This window comes from Eleutherodactylus coqui, chromosome 3 (assembly GCF_035609145.1).
Source record: "Eleutherodactylus coqui strain aEleCoq1 chromosome 3, aEleCoq1.hap1, whole genome shotgun sequence".
Taxonomy (NCBI): domain Eukaryota; kingdom Metazoa; phylum Chordata; class Amphibia; order Anura; family Eleutherodactylidae; genus Eleutherodactylus; species Eleutherodactylus coqui.
In genome coordinates this window covers 129,810,788-129,834,813 of record NC_089839.1, presented here as the reverse complement: position 1 = coordinate 129,834,813, position 24,026 = coordinate 129,810,788, and positions in this window count along the sequence as shown.

Below are 24,026 nucleotides of genomic sequence, written 5' to 3'. Positions count from 1 at the left end.
AATATTGTATTTTTTTGGAAGTTTTTGTGAACAACCACACTGCCTGTAATATAGTCTGTATTTCGATTTCCCTGTTGGAGGTTGACTTCGCGTACGTAAAGCACTGCAGAGCAGGTAACAATTATGCGCAAGGCTGGGTATTAATTCAACAACTACTACCCCCAGCAGAGACGCAGTAAACTGAAGGCAGTGACAGGCAGGCCTAATACTGTATTTTTTTGGAAGTTTTTGTGAACAACCACACTGCCTGTGATATAGTCTGTATTTCGATTTTCCTGTTGGAGGCTGACTTCGCGTACGTAACGCACTGCAGAGGCAGGCAACAATTATGCGCAAGACTGGGTATTAAATCAACAACTACTACCCCCAGCAGAGACGCAGTAAACTGAAGGCAGTGACAGGCAGGCCTAATATTGTATTTTTTTGGAAGTTTTTGTGAACAACCACACTGCCTGTAATATAGTCTGTATTTCGATTTCCCTGTTGGAGGTTGACTTCGCGTACGTAAAGCACTGCAGAGCAGGTAACAATTATGCGCAAGGCTGGGTATTAATTCAACAACTACTACCCCCAGCAGAGACGCAGTAAACTGAAGGCAGTGACAGGCAGGCCTAATATTGTATTTTTTTGGAAGTTTTTGTGAACAACCACACTGCCTGTGATATAGTCTGTGTTTTGATTTCCCTGTTGGAGGCTGACTTCGCGTACGTAACGCACTGCAGAGGCAGGCAACAATTATGCGCAAGACTGGGTATTAAATCAACAACTACTACCCCCAGCAGAGACGCAGTAAACTGAAGGCAGTGACAGGCAGGCCTAATATTGTATTTTTTTGGAAGTTTTTGTGAACAACCACACTGCCTGTAATATAGTCTGTATTTCGATTTCCCTGTTGGAGGTTGACTTCGCGTACGTAAAGCACTGCAGAGCAGGTAACAATTATGCGCAAGGCTGGGTATTAATTCAACAACTACTACCCCCAGAAGAGACGCAGTAAACTGAAGGCAGTGACAGGCAGGCCTAATATTGTATTTTTTTGGAAGTTTTTGTGAACAACCACACTGCCTGTGATATAGTCTGTGTTTTGATTTCCCTGTTGGAGGCTGACTTCGCGTACGTAACGCACTGCAGAGGCAGGCAACAATTATGCGCAAGGCTGGGTATTAATTCAACAACTACTACCCCCAGCAGAGACGCAGTAAACTGAAGGCAGTGACAGGCAGGCCTAATATTGTATTTTTTTGGAAGTTTTTGTGAACAACCACACTGCCTGTGATATAGTCTGTATTTCGACTTTCCTGTTGGAGGCTGACTTCGCGTACGTAACGCACTGCAGAGGCAGGCAACAATTATGCGCAAGACTGAGTATTAATTCAACAACTACTACCCCCAGCAGAGACGCAGTAAACTGAAGGCAATAACAGGCAGGCCTAATATTGTATTTTTTTGGAAGTTTTTGTGAAAAACCACACTGCCTGTAATATAGTCTGTATTTCGATTTCCCTGTTGGAGGCTGACTTCGCGTACGTAAAGCACTGCAGAGCAGGTAACAATTATGCGCAAGGCTGGTTATTAATTCAACAACTACTACCCCCAGCAGAGACGCAGTAAACTGAAGGCAGTGACAGGCAGGCCTAATACTGTATTTTTTTGGAAGTTTTTGTGAACAACCACACTGCCTGTGATATAGTCTGTATTTCGATTTCCCTGTTGGAGGCTGACTTCGCGTACGTAAAGCACTCCAGAGCAGGTAACAATTATGCGCAAGGCTGGGTATTAATTCAACAACTACTACCCCTAGCAGAGACGCAGTAAACTGAAGGCAGTGACAGGCAGGCCTAATACTGTATTTTTTTGGAAGTTTTTGTGAACAACCACACTGCCTGTGATATAGTCTGTATTTCGATTTTCCTGTTGGAGGCTGACTTCGCGTACGTAACGCACTGCAGAGGCAGGCAACAATTATGCGCAAGACTGGGTATTAATTCAACAACTACTACCTCCAACAGAGACGCAGTAAACTGAAGGCAGTGACAGGCAGGCCTAATATTGTATTTTTTTGGAAGTTTTTGTGAACAACCACACTGCCTGTGATATAGTCTGTATTTCGATTTCCCTGTTGGAGACTGACTTCACGTACGTAACGCACTGCAGAGGCAGGCAACAATTATGCGCAAGGCTGGGTATTAAATCAACAACTACTACCCCCAGCAGAGACGCAGTAAACTGAAGGCAGTGACAGGCAGGCCTAATATTGTATTTTTTTGGAAGTTTTTGTGAACAACCACACTGCCTGTAATATAGTCTGTATTTCGATTTCCCTGTTGGAGGTTGACTTCGCGTACGTAAAGCACTGCAGAGCAGGTAACAATTATGCGCAAGGCTGGGTATTAATTCAACAACTACTACCCCCAGCAGAGACGCAGTAAACTGAAGGCAGTGACAGGCAGGCCTAATACTGTATTTTTTTGGAAGTTTTTGTGAACAACCACACTGCCTGTGATATAGTCTGTATTTCGATTTTCCTGTTGGAGGCTGACTTCGCGTACGTAACGCACTGCAGAGGCAGGCAACAATTATGCGCAAGACTGGGTATTAAATCAACAACTACTACCCCCAGCAGAGACGCAGTAAACTGAAGGCAGTGACAGGCAGGCCTAATATTGTATTTTTTTGGAAGTTTTTGTGAACAACCACACTGCCTGTAATATAGTCTGTATTTCGATTTCCCTGTTGGAGGTTGACTTCGCGTACGTAAAGCACTGCAGAGCAGGTAACAATTATGCGCAAGGCTGGGTATTAATTCAACAACTACTACCCCCAGCAGAGACGCAGTAAACTGAAGGCAGTGACAGGCAGGCCTAATATTGTATTTTTTTGGAAGTTTTTGTGAACAACCACACTGCCTGTGATATAGTCTGTGTTTTGATTTCCCTGTTGGAGGCTGACTTCGCGTACGTAACGCACTGCAGAGGCAGGCAACAATTATGCGCAAGGCTGGGTATTAATTCAACAACTACTACCCCCAGCAGAGACGCAGTAAACTGAAGGCAGTGACAGGCCGGCCTAATATTGTATTTTTTTGGAAGTTTTTGTGAACAACCACACTGCCTGTGATATAGTCTGTATTTCGATTTTCCTGTTGGAGGCTGACTTCGCGTACGTAACGCACTGCAGAGGCAGGCAACAATTATGCGCAAGACTGAGTATTAATTCAACAACTACTACCCCCAGCAGAGACGCAGTAAACTGAAGGCAGTGACAGGCAGGCCTAATATTGTATTTTTTTGGAAGTTTTTGTGAAAAACCACACTGCCTGTAATATAGTCTGTATTTCGATTTCCCTGTTGGAGGCTGACTTCGCGTACGTAAAGCACTGCAGAGCAGGTAACAATTATGCGCAAGGCTGGGTATTAATTCAACAACTACTACCCCCAGCAGAGACGCAGTAAACTGAAGGCAGTGACAGGCAGGCCTAATACTGTATTTTTTTGGAAGTTTTTGTGAACAACCACACTGCCTGTGATATAGTCTGTATTTCGATTTCCCTGTTGGAGGCTGACTTCGCGTACGTAAAGCACTGCAGAGCAGGTAACAATTATGCGCAAGGCTGGGTATTAATTCAACAACTACTACCCCCAGCAGAGACGCAGTAAACTGAAGGCAGTGACAGGCAGGTCTAATATTGTATTTTTTTGGAAGTTTTTGTGAACAACCACACTGCCTGTAATATAGTCTGTATTTCGATTTCCCTGTTGGAGGTTGACTTCGCGTACGTAAAGCACTGCAGAGCAGGTAACAATTATGCGCAAGGCTGGGTATTAATTCAACAACTACTACCCCCAGCAGAGACGCAGTAAACTGAAGGCAGTGACAGGCAGGCCTAATACTGTATTTTTTTGGAAGTTTTTGTGAACAACCACACTGCCTGTGATATAGTCTGTATTTCGATTTTCCTGTTGGAGGCTGACTTCGCGTACGTAACGCACTGCAGAGGCAGGCAACAATTATGCGCAAGACTGGGTATTAATTCAACAACTACTACCTCCAGCAGAGACGCAGTAAACTGAAGGCAGTGACAGGCAGGCCTAATATTGTATTTTTTTGGAAGTTTTTGTGAACAACCACACTGCCTGTGATATAGTCTGTATTTCGATTTCCCTGTTGGAGGCTGACTTCACGTACGTAACGCAATGCAGAGGCAGGCAACAATTATGCGCAAGGCTGGGTATTAATTCAACAACTACTACCCCCAGCAGAGACGCAGTAAACTGAAGGCAGTGACAGGCAGGCCTAATATTGTATTTTTTTGGAAGTTTTTGTGAACAACCACACTGCCTGTAATATAGACTGTATTTCGATTTCCTGTTGGAGGCTGACTTCGCGTACGTAACGCACTGCAGAGGCAGGCAACAATTATGCGCAAGGCTGGGTATTAATTCAACAACTACTACCCCCAGCAGAGACGCAGTAAACTGAAGGCAGTGACAGGCAGGCCTAATATTGTATTTTTTTGGAAGTTTTTGTGAACAACCACACTGCCTGTGATATAGTCTGTATTTCGATTTTCCTGTTGGAGGCTGACTTCGCGTACGTAACGCACTGCAGAGGCAGGCAACAATTATGCGCAAGACTGAGTATTAATTCAACAACTACTACCCCCAGCAGAGACGCAGTAAACTGAAGGCAGTGACAGGCAGGCCTAATATTGTATTTTTTTGGAAGTTTTTGTGAAAAACCACACTGCCTGTAATATAGTCTGTATTTCGATTTCCCTGTTGGAGGCTGACTTCGCGTACGTAAAGCACTGCAGAGCAGGTAACAATTATGCGCAAGGCTGGGTATTAATTCAACAACTACTACCCCCAGCAGAGACGCAGTAAACTGAAGGCAGTGACAGGCAGGCCTAATACTGTATTTTTTTGGAAGTTTTTGTGAACAACCACACTGCCTGTGATATAGTCTGTATTTCGATTTCCCTGTTGGAGGCTGACTTCGCGTACGTAAAGCACTGCAGAGCAGGTAACAATTATGCGCAAGGCTGGGTATTAATTCAACAACTACTACCCCCAGCAGAGACGCAGTAAACTGAAGGCAGTGACAGGCAGGCCTAATACTGTATTTTTTTGGAAGTTTTTGTGAACAACCACACTGCCTGTGATATAGTCTGTATTTCGATTTCCCTGTTGGAGGCTGACTTCGCGTACGTAACGCACTGCAGAGGCAGGCAACAATTATGCGCAAGACTGGGTATTAATTCAACAACTACTACCTCCAGCAGAGACGCAGTAAACTGAAGGCAGTGACAGGCAGGCCTAATATTGTATTTTTTTGGAAGTTTTTGTGAACAATCACACTGCCTGTGATATAGTCTGTATTTCGATTTCCCTGTTGGAGGCTGACTTCACGTACGTAACGCACTGCAGAGGCAGGCAACAATTATGCGCAAGGCTGGGTATTAAATCAACAACTACTACCCCCAGCAGAGAAGCAGTAAACTGAAGGCAGTGACAGGCAGGCCTAATATTGTATTTTTTTGGAAGTTTTTGTGAACAACCACACTGCCTGTAATATAGTCTGTATTTCGATTTCCCTGTTGGAGGTTGACTTCGCGTACGTAAAGCACTGCAGAGCAGGTAACAATTATGCGCAAGGCTGGGTATTAAATCAACAACTACTACCCCCAGCAGAGAAGCAGTAAACTGAAGGCAGTGACAGGCAGGCCTAATATTGTATTTTTTTGGAAGTTTTTGTGAACAACCACACTGCCTGTAATATAGTCTGTATTTCGATTTCCCTGTTGGAGGTTGACTTCGCGTACGTAAAGCACTGCAGAGCAGGTAACAATTATGCGCAAGGCTGGGTATTAATTCAACAACTACTACCCCCAGCAGAGACGCAGTAAACTGAAGGCAGTGACAGGCAGGCCTAATACTGTATTTTTTTGGAAGTTTTTGTGAACAACCACACTGCCTGTGATATAGTCTGTATTTCGATTTTCCTGTTGGAGGCTGACTTCGCATACGTAACGCACTGCAGAGGCAGGCAACAATTATGCGCAAGACTGGGTATTAATTCAACAACTACTACCTCCAGCAGAGACGCAGTAAACTGAAGGCAGTGACAGGCAGGCCTAATATTGTATTTTTTTGGAAGTTTTTGTGAACAACCACACTGCCTGTGATATAGTCTGTATTTCGATTTCCCTGTTGGAGGCTGACTTCACGTACGTAACGCACTGCAGAGGCAGGCAACAATTATGCGCAAGGCTGGGTATTAATTCAACAACTACTACCCCCAGCAGAGACGCAGTAAACTGAAGGCAGTGACAGGCAGGCCTAATATTGTATTTTTTTGGAAGTTTTTGTGAACAACCACACTGCCTGTAATATAGTCTGTATTTCGATTTCCCTGTTGGAGGTTGACTTCGCGTACGTAAAGCACTGCAGAGCAGGTAACAATTATGCGCAAGGCTGGGTATTAATTCAACAACTACTACCCCCAGCAGAGACGCAGTAAACTGAAGGCAGTGACAGGCAGGCCTAATACTGTATTTTTTTGGAAGTTTTTGTGAACAACCACACTGCCTGTGATATAGTCTGTATTTCGATTTTCCTGTTGGAGGCTGACTTCGCGTACGTAACGCACTGCAGAGGCAGGCAACAATTATGCGCAAGACTGGGTATTAAATCAACAACTACTACCCCCAGCAGAGACGCAGTAAACTGAAGGCAGTGACAGGCAGGCCTAATATTGTATTTTTTTGGAAGTTTTTGTGAACAACCACACTGCCTGTAATATAGTCTGTATTTCGATTTCCCTGTTGGAGGTTGACTTCGCGTACGTAAAGCACTGCAGAGCAGGTAACAATTATGCGCAAGGCTGGGTATTAATTCAACAACTACTACCCCCAGCAGAGACGCAGTAAACTGAAGGCAGTGACAGGCAGGCCTAATATTGTATTTTTTTGGAAGTTTTTGTGAACAACCACACTGCCTGTGATATAGTCTGTGTTTTGATTTCCCTGTTGGAGGCTGACTTCGCGTACGTAACGCACTGCAGAGGCAGGCAACAATTATGCGCAAGGCTGGGTATTAATTCAACAACTACTACCCCCAGCAGAGACGCAGTAAACTGAAGGCAGTGACAGGCAGGCCTAATATTGTATTTTTTTGGAAGTTTTTGTGAACAACCACACTGCCTGTGATATAGTCTGTATTTCGACTTTCCTGTTGGAGGCTGACTTCGCGTACGTAACGCACTGCAGAGGCAGGCAACAATTATGCGCAAGACTGAGTATTAATTCAACAACTACTACCCCCAGCAGAGACGCAGTAAACTGAAGGCAATAACAGGCAGGCCTAATATTGTATTTTTTTGGAAGTTTTTGTGAAAAACCACACTGCCTGTAATATAGTCTGTATTTCGATTTCCCTGTTGGAGGCTGACTTCGCGTACGTAAAGCACTGCAGAGCAGGTAACAATTATGCGCAAGGCTGGTTATTAATTCAACAACTACTACCCCCAGCAGAGACGCAGTAAACTGAAGGCAGTGACAGGCAGGCCTAATACTGTATTTTTTTGGAAGTTTTTGTGAACAACCACACTGCCTGTGATATAGTCTGTATTTCGATTTCCCTGTTGGAGGCTGACTTCGCGTACGTAAAGCACTCCAGAGCAGGTAACAATTATGCGCAAGGCTCGGTATTAATTCAACAACTACTACCCCCAGCAGAGACGCAGTAAACTGAAGGCAGTGACAGGCAGGCCTAATACTGTATTTTTTTGGAAGTTTTTGTGAACAACCACACTGCCTGTGATATAGTCTGTATTTCGATTTTCCTGTTGGAGGCTGACTTCGCGTACGTAACGCACTGCAGAGGCAGGCAACAATTATGCGCAAGACTGGGTATTAATTCAACAACTACTACCTCCAACAGAGACGCAGTAAACTGAAGGCAGTGACAGGCAGGCCTAATATTGTATTTTTTTGGAAGTTTTTGTGAACAACCACACTGCCTGTGATATAGTCTGTATTTCGATTTCCCTGTTGGAGGCTGACTTCACGTACGTAACGCACTGCAGAGGCAGGCAACAATTATGCGCAAGGCTGGGTATTAAATCAACAACTACTACCCCCAGCAGAGACGCAGTAAACTGAAGGCAGTGACAGGCAGGCCTAATATTGTATTTTTTTGGAAGTTTTTGTGAACAACCACACTGCCTGTAATATAGTCTGTATTTCGATTTCCCTGTTGGAGGTTGACTTCGCGTACGTAAAGCACTGCAGAGCAGGTAACAATTATGCGCAAGGCTGGGTATTAATTCAACAACTACTACCCCCAGCAGAGACGCAGTAAACTGAAGGCAGTGACAGGCAGGCCTAATACTGTATTTTTTTGGAAGTTTTTGTGAACAACCACACTGCCTGTGATATAGTCTGTATTTCGATTTTCCTGTTGGAGGCTGACTTCGCGTACGTAACGCACTGCAGAGGCAGGCAACAATTATGCGCAAGACTGGGTATTAATTCAACAACTACTACCTCCAGCAGAGACGCAGTAAACTGAAGGCAGTGACAGGCAGGCCTAATATTGTATTTTTTTGGAAGTTTTTGTGAACAACCACACTGCCTGTGATATAGTCTGTATTTCGATTTCCCTGTTGGAGGCTGACTTCACGTACGTAACGCAATGCAGAGGCAGGCAACAATTATGCGCAAGGCTGGGTATTAATTCAACAACTACTACCCCCAGCAGAGACGCAGTAAACTGAAGGCAGTGACAGGCAGGCCTAATATTGTATTTTTTTGGAAGTTTTTGTGAACAACCACACTGCCTGTAATATAGACTGTATTTCGATTTCCTGTTGGAGGCTGACTTCGCGTACGTAACGCACTGCAGAGGCAGGCAACAATTATGCGCAAGGCTGGGTATTAATTCAACAACTACTACCCCCAGCAGAGACGCAGTAAACTGAAGGCAGTGACAGGCAGGCCTAATATTGTATTTTTTTGGAAGTTTTTGTGAACAACCACACTGCCTGTGATATAGTCTGTATTTCGATTTTCCTGTTGGAGGCTGACTTCGCGTACGTAACGCACTGCAGAGGCAGGCAACAATTATGCGCAAGACTGAGTATTAATTCAACAACTACTACCCCCAGCAGAGACGCAGTAAACTGAAGGCAGTGACAGGCAGGCCTAATATTGTATTTTTTTGGAAGTTTTTGTGAAAAACCACACTGCCTGTAATATAGTCTGTATTTCGATTTCCCTGTTGGAGGCTGACTTCGCGTACGTAAAGCACTGCAGAGCAGGTAACAATTATGCGCAAGGCTGGGTATTAATTCAACAACTACTACCCCCAGCAGAGACGCAGTAAACTGAAGGCAGTGACAGGCAGGCCTAATACTGTATTTTTTTGGAAGTTTTTGTGAACAACCACACTGCCTGTGATATAGTCTGTATTTCGATTTCCCTGTTGGAGGCTGACTTCGCGTACGTAAAGCACTGCAGAGCAGGTAACAATTATGCGCAAGGCTGGGTATTAATTCAACAACTACTACCCCCAGCAGAGACGCAGTAAACTGAAGGCAGTGACAGGCAGGCCTAATACTGTATTTTTTTGGAAGTTTTTGTGAACAACCACACTGCCTGTGATATAGTCTGTATTTCGATTTCCCTGTTGGAGGCTGACTTCGCGTACGTAACGCACTGCAGAGGCAGGCAACAATTATGCGCAAGACTGGGTATTAATTCAACAACTACTACCTCCAGCAGAGACGCAGTAAACTGAAGGCAGTGACAGGCAGGCCTAATATTGTATTTTTTTGGAAGTTTTTGTGAACAATCACACTGCCTGTGATATAGTCTGTATTTCGATTTCCCTGTTGGAGGCTGACTTCACGTACGTAACGCACTGCAGAGGCAGGCAACAATTATGCGCAAGGCTGGGTATTAAATCAACAACTACTACCCCCAGCAGAGAAGCAGTAAACTGAAGGCAGTGACAGGCAGGCCTAATATTGTATTTTTTTGGAAGTTTTTGTGAACAACCACACTGCCTGTAATATAGTCTGTATTTCGATTTCCCTGTTGGAGGTTGACTTCGCGTACGTAAAGCACTGCAGAGCAGGTAACAATTATGCGCAAGGCTGGGTATTAAATCAACAACTACTACCCCCAGCAGAGAAGCAGTAAACTGAAGGCAGTGACAGGCAGGCCTAATATTGTATTTTTTTGGAAGTTTTTGTGAACAACCACACTGCCTGTAATATAGTCTGTATTTCGATTTCCCTGTTGGAGGTTGACTTCGCGTACGTAAAGCACTGCAGAGCAGGTAACAATTATGCGCAAGGCTGGGTATTAATTCAACAACTACTACCCCCAGCAGAGACGCAGTAAACTGAAGGCAGTGACAGGCAGGCCTAATATTGTATTTTTTTGGAAGTTTTTGTGAACAACCACACTGCCTGTAATATAGTCTGTATTTCGATTTCCCTGTTGGAGGTTGACTTCGCGTACGTAAAGCACTGCAGAGCAGGTAACAATTATGCGCAAGGCTGGGTATTAATTCAACAACTACTACCCCCAGCAGAGACGCAGTAAACTGAAGGCAGTGACAGGCAGGCCTAATATTGTATTTTTTTGGAAGTTTTTGTGAACAACCACACTGCCTGTGATATAGTCTGTGTTTTGATTTCCCTGTTGGAGGCTGACTTCGCGTACGTAACGCACTGCAGAGGCAGGCAACAATTATGCGCAAGACTGGGTATTAAATCAACAACTACTACCCCCAGCAGAGACGCAGTAAACTGAAGGCAGTGACAGGCAGGCCTAATATTGTATTTTTTTGGAAGTTTTTGTGAACAACCACACTGCCTGTAATATAGTCTGTATTTCGATTTCCCTGTTGGAGGTTGACTTCGCGTACGTAAAGCACTGCAGAGCAGGTAACAATTATGCGCAAGGCTGGGTATTAATTCAACAACTACTACCCCCAGCAGAGACGCAGTAAACTGAAGGCAGTGACAGGCAGGCCTAATATTGTATTTTTTTGGAAGTTTTTGTGAACAACCACACTGCCTGTGATATAGTCTGTGTTTTGATTTCCCTGTTGGAGGCTGACTTCGCGTACGTAACGCACTGCAGAGGCAGGCAACAATTATGCGCAAGGCTGGGTATTAATTCAACAACTACTACCCCCAGCAGAGACGCAGTAAACTGAAGGCAGTGACAGGCAGGCCTAATATTGTATTTTTTTGGAAGTTTTTGTGAACAACCACACTGCCTGTGATATAGTCTGTATTTCGACTTTCCTGTTGGAGGCTGACTTCGCGTACGTAACGCACTGCAGAGGCAGGCAACAATTATGCGCAAGACTGAGTATTAATTCAACAACTACTACCCCCAGCAGAGACGCAGTAAACTGAAGGCAATAACAGGCAGGCCTAATATTGTATTTTTTTGGAAGTTTTTGTGAAAAACCACACTGCCTGTAATATAGTCTGTATTTCGATTTCCCTGTTGGAGGCTGACTTCGCGTACGTAAAGCACTGCAGAGCAGGTAACAATTATGCGCAAGGCTGGTTATTAATTCAACAACTACTACCCCCAGCAGAGACGCAGTAAACTGAAGGCAGTGACAGGCAGGCCTAATACTGTATTTTTTTGGAAGTTTTTGTGAACAACCACACTGCCTGTGATATAGTCTGTATTTCGATTTCCCTGTTGGAGGCTGACTTCGCGTACGTAAAGCACTCCAGAGCAGGTAACAATTATGCGCAAGGCTCGGTATTAATTCAACAACTACTACCCCCAACAGAGACGCAGTAAACTGAAGGCAGTGACAGGCAGGCCTAATACTGTATTTTTTTGGAAGTTTTTGTGAACAACCACACTGCCTGTGATATAGTCTGTATTTCGATTTTCCTGTTGGAGGCTGACTTCGCGTACGTAACGCACTGCAGAGGCAGGCAACAATTATGCGCAAGACTGGGTATTAATTCAACAACTACTACCTCCAACAGAGACGCAGTAAACTGAAGGCAGTGACAGGCAGGCCTAATATTGTATTTTTTTGGAAGTTTTTGTGAACAACCACACTGCCTGTGATATAGTCTGTATTTCGATTTCCCTGTTGGAGGCTGACTTCACGTACGTAACGCACTGCAGAGGCAGGCAACAATTATGCGCAAGGCTGGGTATTAAATCAACAACTACTACCCCCAGCAGAGACGCAGTAAACTGAAGGCAGTGACAGGCAGGCCTAATATTGTATTTTTTTGGAAGTTTTTGTGAACAACCACACTGCCTGTAATATAGTCTGTATTTCGATTTCCCTGTTGGAGGTTGACTTCGCGTACGTAAAGCACTGCAGAGCAGGTAACAATTATGCGCAAGGCTGGGTATTAATTCAACAACTACTACCCCCAGCAGAGACGCAGTAAACTGAAGGCAGTGACAGGCAGGCCTAATACTGTATTTTTTTGGAAGTTTTTGTGAACAACCACACTGCCTGTGATATAGTCTGTATTTCGATTTTCCTGTTGGAGGCTGACTTCGCGTACGTAACGCACTGCAGAGGCAGGCAACAATTATGCGCAAGACTGGGTATTAAATCAACAACTACTACCCCCAGCAGAGACGCAGTAAACTGAAGGCAGTGACAGGCAGGCCTAATATTGTATTTTTTTGGAAGTTTTTGTGAACAACCACACTGCCTGTAATATAGTCTGTATTTCGATTTCCCTGTTGGAGGTTGACTTCGCGTACGTAAAGCACTGCAGAGCAGGTAACAATTATGCGCAAGGCTGGGTATTAATTCAACAACTACTACCCCCAGCAGAGACGCAGTAAACTGAAGGCAGTGACAGGCAGGCCTAATATTGTATTTTTTTGGAAGTTTTTGTGAACAACCACACTGCCTGTGATATAGTCTGTGTTTTGATTTCCCTGTTGGAGGCTGACTTCGCGTACGTAACGCACTGCAGAGGCAGGCAACAATTATGCGCAAGGCTGGGTATTAATTCAACAACTACTACCCCCAGCAGAGACGCAGTAAACTGAAGGCAGTGACAGGCCGGCCTAATATTGTATTTTTTTGGAAGTTTTTGTGAACAACCACACTGCCTGTGATATAGTCTGTATTTCGATTTTCCTGTTGGAGGCTGACTTCGCGTACGTAACGCACTGCAGAGGCAGGCAACAATTATGCGCAAGACTGAGTATTAATTCAACAACTACTACCCCCAGCAGAGACGCAGTAAACTGAAGGCAGTGACAGGCAGGCCTAATATTGTATTTTTTTGGAAGTTTTTGTGAAAAACCACACTGCCTGTAATATAGTCTGTATTTCGATTTCCCTGTTGGAGGCTGACTTCGCGTACGTAAAGCACTGCAGAGCAGGTAACAATTATGCGCAAGGCTGGGTATTAATTCAACAACTACTACCCCCAGCAGAGACGCAGTAAACTGAAGGCAGTGACAGGCAGGCCTAATACTGTATTTTTTTGGAAGTTTTTGTGAACAACCACACTGCCTGTGATATAGTCTGTATTTCGATTTCCCTGTTGGAGGCTGACTTCGCGTACGTAAAGCACTGCAGAGCAGGTAACAATTATGCGCAAGGCTGGGTATTAATTCAACAACTACTACCCCCAGCAGAGACGCAGTAAACTGAAGGCAGTGACAGGCAGGTCTAATATTGTATTTTTTTGGAAGTTTTTGTGAACAACCACACTGCCTGTAATATAGTCTGTATTTCGATTTCCCTGTTGGAGGTTGACTTCGCGTACGTAAAGCACTGCAGAGCAGGTAACAATTATGCGCAAGGCTGGGTATTAATTCAACAACTACTACCCCCAGCAGAGACGCAGTAAACTGAAGGCAGGCCTAATACTGTATTTTTTTGGAAGTTTTTGTGAACAACCACACTGCCTGTGATATAGTCTGTATTTCGATTTTCCTGTTGGAGGCTGACTTCGCGTACGTAACGCACTGCAGAGGCAGGCAACAATTATGCGCAAGACTGGGTATTAAATCAACAACTACTACCCCCAGCAGAGACGCAGTAAACTGAAGGCAGTGATAGGCAGGCCTAATATTGTATTTTTTTGGAAGTTTTTGTGAACAACCACACTGCCTGTAATATAGTCTGTATTTCGATTTCACTGTTGGAGGTTGACTTCGCGTACGTAACGCACTGCAGAGGCAGGCAACAATTATGCGCAAGGCTGGGTATTAATTCAACAACTACTACCCCCAGCAGAGACGCAGTAAACTGAAGGCAGTGACAGGCAGGCCTAATATTGTATTTTTTTGGAAGTTTTTGTGAACAACCACACTGCCTGTGATATAGTTTGTATTTCGATTTTCCTGTTGGAGGCTGACTTCGCGTACGTAACGCACTGCAGAGGCAGGCAACAATTATGCGCAAGACTGAGTATTAATTCAACAACTACTACCCCCAGCAGAGACGCAGTAAACTGAAGGCAGTGACAGGCAGGCCTAATATTGTATTTTTTTGGAAGTTTTTGTGAAAAACCACACTGCCTGTAATATAGTCTGTATTTCGATTTCCCTGTTGGAGGCTGACTTCGCGTACGTAAAGCACTGCAGAGCAGGTAACAATTATGCGCAAGGCTGGGTATTAATTCAACAACTACTACCCCCAGCAGAGACGCAGTAAACTGAAGGCAGTGACAGGCAGGCCTAATACTGTATTTTTTTGGAAGTTTTTGTGAACAACCACACTGCCTGTGATATAGTCTGTATTTCGATTTCCCTGTTGGAGGCTGACTTCGCGTACGTAAAGCACTGCAGAGCAGGTAACAATTATGCGCAAGGCTGGGTATTAATTCAACAACTACTACCCCCAGCAGAGACGCAGTAAACTGAAGGCAGTGACAGGCAGGCCTAATAGTGTATTTTTTTGGAAGTTTTTGTGAACAACCACACTGCCTGTAATATAGTCTGTATTTCGATTTCCCTGTTGGAGGTTGACTTCGCGTACGTAAAGCACTGCAGAGCAGGTAACAATTATGCACATGGCTGGGTATTAATTCAACAACTACTACCCCCAGCAGAGACGCAGTAAACTGAAGGCAGTGACAGGCAGGCCTAATATTGTATTTTTTTGGAAGTTTTTGTGAACAACCACACTGCCTGTGATATAGTCTGTGTTTTGATTTCCCTGTTGGAGGCTGACTTCGCGTACGTAACGCACTGCAGAGGCAGGCAACAATTATGCGCAAGACTGGGTATTAAATCAACAACTACTACCCCCAGCAGAGACGCAGTAAACTGAAGGCAGTGACAGGCAGGCCTAATATTGTATTTTTTTGGAAGTTTTTGTGAACAACCACACTGCCTGTAATATAGTCTGTATTTCGATTTCCCTGTTGGAGGTTGACTTCGCGTACGTAAAGCACTGCAGAGCAGGTAACAATTATGCGCAAGGCTGGGTATTAATTCAACAACTACTACCCCCAGCAGAGACGCAGTAAACTGAAGGCAGTGACAGGCAGGCCTAATATTGTATTTTTTTGGAAGTTTTTGTGAACAACCACACTGCCTGTGATATAGTCTGTGTTTTGATTTCCCTGTTGGAGGCTGACTTCGCGTACGTAACGCACTGCAGAGGCAGGCAACAATTATGCGCAAGACTGGGTATTAAATCAACAACTACTACCCCCAGCAGAGACGCAGTAAACTGAAGGCAGTGACAGGCAGGCCTAATATTGTATTTTTTTGGAAGTTTTTGTGAACAACCACACTGCCTGTAATATAGTCTGTATTTCGATTTCCCTGTTGGAGGTTGACTTCGCGTACGTAAAGCACTGCAGAGCAGGTAACAATTATGCGCAAGGCTGGGTATTAATTCAACAACTACTACCCCCAGCAGAGACGCAGTAAACTGAAGGCAGTGACAGGCAGGCCTAATATTGTATTTTTTTGGAAGTTTTTGTGAACAACCACACTGCCTGTGATATAGTCTGTGTTTTGATTTCCCTGTTGGAGGCTGACTTCGCGTACGTAACGCACTGCAGAGGCAGGCAACAATTATGCGCAAGGCTGGGTATTAATTCAACAACTACTACCCCCAGCAGAGACGCAGTAAACTGAAGGCAGTGACAGGCAGGCCTAATATTGTATTTTTTTGGAAGTTTTTGTGAACAACCACACTGCCTGTGATATAGTCTGTATTTCGACTTTCCTGTTGGAGGCTGACTTCGCGTACGTAACGCACTGCAGAGGCAGGCAACAATTATGCGCAAGACTGAGTATTAATTCAACAACTACTACCCCCAGCAGAGACGCAGTAAACTGAAGGCAATAACAGGCAGGCCTAATATTGTATTTTTTTGGAAGTTTTTGTGAAAAACCACACTGCCTGTAATATAGTCTGTATTTCGATTTCCCTGTTGGAGGCTGACTTCGCGTACGTAAAGCACTGCAGAGCAGGTAACAATTATGCGCAAGGCTGGTTATTAATTCAACAACTACTACCCCCAGCAGAGACGCAGTAAACTGAAGGCAGTGACAGGCAGGCCTAATACTGTATTTTTTTGGAAGTTTTTGTGAACAACCACACTGCCTGTGATATAGTCTGTATTTCGATTTCCCTGTTGGAGGCTGACTTCGCGTACGTAAAGCACTCCAGAGCAGGTAACAATTATGCGCAAGGCTCGGTATTAATTCAACAACTACTACCCCCAGCAGAGACGCAGTAAACTGAAGGCAGTGACAGGCAGGCCTAATACTGTATTTTTTTGGAAGTTTTTGTGAACAACCACACTGCCTGTGATATAGTCTGTATTTCGATTTTCCTGTTGGAGGCTGACTTCGCGTACGTAACGCACTGCAGAGGCAGGCAACAATTATGCGCAAGACTGGGTATTAATTCAACAACTACTACCTCCAACAGAGACGCAGTAAACTGAAGGCAGTGACAGGCAGGCCTAATATTGTATTTTTTTGGAAGTTTTTGTGAACAACCACACTGCCTGTGATATAGTCTGTATTTCGATTTCCCTGTTGGAGGCTGACTTCACGTACGTAACGCACTGCAGAGGCAGGCAACAATTATGCGCAAGGCTGGGTATTAAATCAACAACTACTACCCCCAGCAGAGACGCAGTAAACTGAAGGCAGTGACAGGCAGGCCTAATATTGTATTTTTTTGGAAGTTTTTGTGAACAACCACACTGCCTGTAATATAGTCTGTATTTCGATTTCCCTGTTGGAGGTTGACTTCGCGTACGTAAAGCACTGCAGAGCAGGTAACAATTATGCGCAAGGCTGGGTATTAATTCAACAACTACTACCCCCAGCAGAGACGCAGTAAACTGAAGGCAGTGACAGGCAGGCCTAATACTGTATTTTTTTGGAAGTTTTTGTGAACAACCACACTGCCTGTGATATAGTCTGTATTTCGATTTTCCTGTTGGAGGCTGACTTCGCGTACGTAACGCACTGCAGAGGCAGGCAACAATTATGCGCAAGACTGGGTATTAAATCAACAACTACTACCCCCAGCAGAGACGCAGTAAACTGAAGGCAGTGACAGGCAGGCCTAATATTGTATTTTTTTGGAAGTTTTTGTGAACAACCACACTGCCTGTAATATAGTCTGTATTTCGATTTCCCTGTTGGAGGTTGACTTCGCGTACGTAAAGCACTGCAGAGCAGGTAACAATTATGCGCAAGGCTGGGTATTAATTCAACAACTACTACCCCCAGCAGAGACGCAGTAAACTGAAGGCAGTGACAGGCAGGCCTAATATTGTATTTTTTTGGAAGTTTTTGTGAACAACCACACTGCCTGTGATATAGTCTGTGTTTTGATTTCCCTGTTGGAGGCTGACTTCGCGTACGTAACGCACTGCAGAGGCAGGCAACAATTATGCGCAAGGCTGGGTATTAATTCAACAACTACTACCCCCAGCAGAGACGCAGTAAACTGAAGGCAGTGACAGGCCGGCCTAATATTGTATTTTTTTGGAAGTTTTTGTGAACAACCACACTGCCTGTGATATAGTCTGTATTTCGATTTTCCTGTTGGAGGCTGACTTCGCGTACGTAACGCACTGCAGAGGCAGGCAACAATTATGCGCAAGACTGAGTATTAATTCAACAACTACTACCCCCAGCAGAGACGCAGTAAACTGAAGGCAGTGACAGGCAGGCCTAATATTGTATTTTTTTGGAAGTTTTTGTGAAAAACCACACTGCCTGTAATATAGTCTGTATTTCGATTTCCCTGTTGGAGGCTGACTTCGCGTACGTAAAGCACTGCAGAGCAGGTAACAATTATGCGCAAGGCTGGGTATTAATTCAACAACTACTACCCCCAGCAGAGACGCAGTAAACTGAAGGCAGTGACAGGCAGGCCTAATACTGTATTTTTTTGGAAGTTTTTGTGAACAACCACACTGCCTGTGATATAGTCTGTATTTCGATTTCCCTGTTGGAGGCTGACTTCGCGTACGTAAAGCACTGCAGAGCAGGTAACAATTATGCGCAAGGCTGGGTATTAATTCAACAACTACTACCCCCAGCAGAGACGCAGTAAACTGAAGGCAGTGACAGGCAGGTCTAATATTGTATTTTTTTGGAAGTTTTTGTGAACAACCACACTGCCTGTAATATAGTCTGTATTTCGATTTCCCTGTTGGAGGTTGACTTCGCGTACGTAAAGCACTGCAGAGCAGGTAACAATTATGCGCAAGGCTGGGTATTAATTCAACAACTACTACCCCCAGCAGAGACGCAGTAAACTGAAGGCAGTGACAGGCAGGCCTAATACTGTATTTTTTTGGAAGTTTTTGTGAACAACCACACTGCCTGTGATATAGTCTGTATTTCGATTTTCCTGTTGGAGGCTGACTTCGCGTACGTAACGCACTGCAGAGGCAGGCAACAATTATGCGCAAGACTGGGTATTAAATCAACAACTACTACCCCCAGCAGAGACGCAGTAAACTGAAGGCAGTGATAGGCAGGCCTAATATTGTATTTTTTTGGAAGTTTTTGTGAACAACCACACTGCCTGTAATATAGTCTGTATTTCGATTTCACTGTTGGAGGTTGACTTCGCGTACGTAACGCACTGCAGAGGCAGGCAACAATTATGCGCAAGGCTGGGTATTAATTCAACAACTACTACCCCCAGCAGAGACGCAGTAAACTGAAGGCAGTGACAGGCAGGCCTAATATTGTATTTTTTTGGAAGTTTTTGTGAACAACCACACTGCCTGTGATATAGTTTGTATTTCGATTTTCCTGTTGGAGGCTGACTTCGCGTACGTAACGCACTGCAGAGGCAGGCAACAATTATGCGCAAGACTGAGTATTAATTCAACAACTACTACCCCCAGCAGAGACGCAGTAAACTGAAGGCAGTGACAGGCAGGCCTAATATTGTATTTTTTTGGAAGTTTTTGTGAAAAACCACACTGCCTGTAATATAGTCTGTATTTCGATTTCCCTGTTGGAGGCTGACTTCGCGTACGTAAAGCACTGCAGAGCAGGTAACAATTATGCGCAAGGCTGGGTATTAATTCAACAACTACTACCCCCAGCAGAGACGCAGTAAACTGAAGGCAGTGACAGGCAGGCCTAATACTGTATTTTTTTGGAAGTTTTTGTGAACAACCACACTGCCTGTGATATAGTCTGTATTTCGATTTCCCTGTTGGAGGCTGACTTCGCGTACGTAAAGCACTGCAGAGCAGGTAACAATTATGCGCAAGGCTGGGTATTAATTCAACAACTACTACCCCCAGCAGAGACGCAGTAAACTGAAGGCAGTGACAGGCAGGCCTAATAGTGTATTTTTTTGGAAGTTTTTGTGAACAACCACACTGCCTGTAATATAGTCTGTATTTCGATTTCCCTGTTGGAGGTTGACTTCGCGTACGTAAAGCACTGCAGAGCAGGTAACAATTATGCGCATGGCTGGGTATTAATTCAACAACTACTACCCCCAGCAGAGACGCAGTAAACTGAAGGCAGTGACAGGCAGGCCTAATATTGTATTTTTTTGGAAGTTTTTGTGAACAACCACACTGCCTGTGATATAGTCTGTGTTTTGATTTCCCTGTTGGAGGCTGACTTCGCGTACGTAACGCACTGCAGAGGCAGGCAACAATTATGCGCAAGACTGGGTATTAAATCAACAACTACTACCCCCAGCAGAGACGCAGTAAACTGAAGGCAGTGACAGGCAGGCCTAATATTGTATTTTTTTGGAAGTTTTTGTGAACAACCACACTGCCTGTAATATAGTCTGTATTTCGATTTCCCTGTTGGAGGTTGACTTCGCGTACGTAAAGCACTGCAGAGCAGGTAACAATTATGCGCAAGGCTGGGTATTAATTCAACAACTACTACCCCCAGCAGAGACGCAGTAAACTGAAGGCAGTGACAGGCAGGCCTAATATTGTATTTTTTTGGAAGTTTTTGTGAACAACCACACTGCCTGTGATATAGTCTGTGTTTTGATTTCCCTGTTGGAGGCTGACTTCGCGTACGTAACGCACTGCAGAGGCAGGCAACAATTATGCGCAAGGCTGGGTATTAATTCAACAACTACTACCCCCAGCAGAGACGCAGTAAACTGAAGGCAGTGACAGGCAGGCCTAATATTGTATTTTTTTGGAAGTTTTTGTGAACAACCACACTGCCTGTGATATAGTCTGTATTTCGACTTTCCTGTTGGAGGCTGACTTCGCGTACGTAACGCACTGCAGAGGCAGGCAACAATTATGCGCAAGACTGAGTATTAATTCAACAACTACTACCCCCAGCAGAGACGCAGTAAACTGAAGGCAATAACAGGCAGGCCTAATATTGTATTTTTTTGGAAGTTTTTGTGAAAAACCACACTGCCTGTAATATAGTCTGTATTTCGATTTCCCTGTTGGAGGCTGACTTCGCGTACGTAAAGCACTGCAGAGCAGGTAACAATTATGCGCAAGGCTGGTTATTAATTCAACAACTACTACCCCCAGCAGAGACGCAATAAACTGAAGGCAGTGACAGGCAGGCCTAATACTGTATTTTTTTGGAAGTTTTTGTGAACAACCACACTGCCTGTGATATAGTCTGTATTTCGATTTCCCTGTTGGAGGCTGACTTCGCGTACGTAAAGCACTCCAGAGCAGGTAACAATTATGCGCAAGGCTGGGTATTAATTCAACAACTACTACCCCCAGCAGAGACGCAGTAAACTGAAGGCAGTGACAGGCAGGCCTAATACTGTATTTTTTTGGAAGTTTTTGTGAACAACCACACTGCCTGTGATATAGTCTGTATTTCGATTTTCCTGTTGGAGGCTGACTTCGCGTACGTAACGCACTGCAGAGGCAGGCAACAATTATGCGCAAGACTGGGTATTAATTCAACAACTACTACCTCCAACAGAGACGCAGTAAACTGAAGGCAGTGACAGGCAGGCCTAATATTGTATTTTTTTGGAAGTTTTTGTGAACAACCACACTGCCTGTGATATAGTCTGTATTTCGATTTCCCTGTTGGAGGCAGACTTCACGTACGTAACGCACTGCAGAGGCAGGCAACAATTATGCGCAAGGCTGGGTATTAAATCAACAACTACTACCCCCAGCAGAGACGCAGTAAACTGAAGGCAGTGACAGGCAGGCCTAATATTGTATTTTTTTGGAAGTTTTTGTGAACAACCACACTGCCTGTAATATAGTCTGTATTTCGATTTCCCTGTTGGAGGTTGACTTCGCGTACGTAAAGCACTGCAGAGCAGGTAACAATTATGCGCAAGGCTGGGTATTAATTCAACAACTACTACCCCCAGCAGAGACGCAGTAAACTGAAGGCAGTGACAGGCAGGCCTAATATTGTATTTTTTTGGAAGTTTTTGTGAACAACCACACTGCCTGTGATATAGTCTGTGTTTTGATTTCCCTGTTGGAGGCTGACTTCGCGTACGTAACGCACTGCAGAGGCAGGCAACAATTATGCGCAAGGCTGGGTATTAATTCAACAACTACTACCCCCAGCAGAGACGCAGTAAACTGAAGGCAGTGACAGGCAGGCCTAATATTGTATTTTTTTGGAAGTTTTTGTGAACAACCACACTGCCTGTGATATAGTCTGTATTTCGACTTTCCTGTTGGAGGCTGACTTCGCGTACGTAACGCACTGCAGAGGCAGGCAACAATTATGCGCAAGACTGAGTATTAATTCAACAACTACTACCCCCAGCAGAGACGCAGTAAACTGAAGGCAATAACAGGCAGGCCTAATATTGTATTTTTTTGGAAGTTTTTGTGAAAAACCACACTGCCTGTAATATAGTCTGTATTTCGATTTCCCTGTTGGAGGCTGACTTCGCGTACGTAAAGCACTGCAGAGCAGGTAACAATTATGCGCAAGGCTGGTTATTAATTCAACAACTACTACCCCCAGCAGAGACGCAGTAAACTGAAGGCAGTGACAGGCAGGCCTAATACTGTATTTTTTTGGAAGTTTTTGTGAACAACCACACTGCCTGTGATATAGTCTGTATTTCGATTTCCCTGTTGGAGGCTGACTTCGCGTACGTAAAGCACTCCAGAGCAGGTAACAATTATGCGCAAGGCTGGGTATTAATTCAACAACTACTACCCCCAGCAGAGACGCAGTAAACTGAAGGCAGTGACAGGCAGGCCTAATACTGTATTTTTTTGGAAGTTTTTGTGAAAAACCACACTGCCTGTAATATAGTCTGTATTTCGATTTCCCTGTTGGAGGCTGACTTCGCGTACGTAAAGCACTGCAGAGCAGGTAACAATTATGCGCAAGGCTGGGTATTAATTCAACAACTACTACCCCCAGCAGAGACGCAGTAAACTGAAGGCAGTGACAGGCAGGCCTAATACTGTATTTTTTTGGAAGTTTTTGTGAACAACCACACTGCCTGTGATATAGTCTGTATTTCGATTTCCCTGTTGGAGGCTGACTTCGCGTACGTAAAGCACTGCAGAGCAGGTAACAATTATGCGCAAGGCTGGGTATTAATTCAACAACTACTACCCCCAGCAGAGACGCAGTAAACTGAAGGCAGTGACAGGCAGGCCTAATAGTGTATTTTTTTGGAAGTTTTTGTGAACAACCACACTGCCTGTAATATAGTCTGTATTTCGATTTCCCTGTTGGAGGTTGACTTCGCGTACGTAAAGCACTGCAGAGCAGGTAACAATTATGCGCATGGCTGGGTATTAATTCAACAACTACTACCCCCAGCAGAGACGCAGTAAACTGAAGGCAGTGACAGGCAGGCCTAATATTGTATTTTTTTGGAAGTTTTTGTGAACAACCACACTGCCTGTGATATAGTCTGTATTTCGATTTTCCTGTTGGAGGCTGACTTCGCGTACGTAACGCACTGCAGAGGCAGGCAACAATTATGCGCAAGACTGGGTATTAAATCAACAACTACTACCCCCAGCAGAGACGCAGTAAACTGAAGGCAGTGACAGGCAGGCCTAATACTGTATTTTTTTGGAAGTTTTTGTGAACAACCACACTGCCTGTGATATAGTCTGTATTTCGATTTTCCTGTTGGAGGCTGACTTCGCGTACGTAACGCACTGCAGAGGCAGGCAACAATTATGCGCAAGACTGGGTATTAAATCAACAACTACTACCCCCAGCAGAGACGCAGTAAACTGAAGGCAGTGATAGGCAGGCCTAATATTGTATTTTTTTGGAAGTTTTTGTGAACAACCACACTGCCTGTGATATAGTCTGTATTTCGATTTCCCTGTTGGAGGCTGACTTCGCGTACGTAAAGCACTGCAGAGCAGGTAACAATTATGCGCAAGGCTGGGTATTAATTCAACAACTACTACCCCCAGCAGAGACGCAGTAAACTGAAGGCAGTGACAGGCAGGCCTAATAGTGTATTTTTTTGGAAGTTTTTGTGAACAACCACACTGCCTGTAATATAGTCTGTATTTCGATTTCCCTGTTGGAGGTTGACTTCGCGTACGTAAAGCACTGCAGA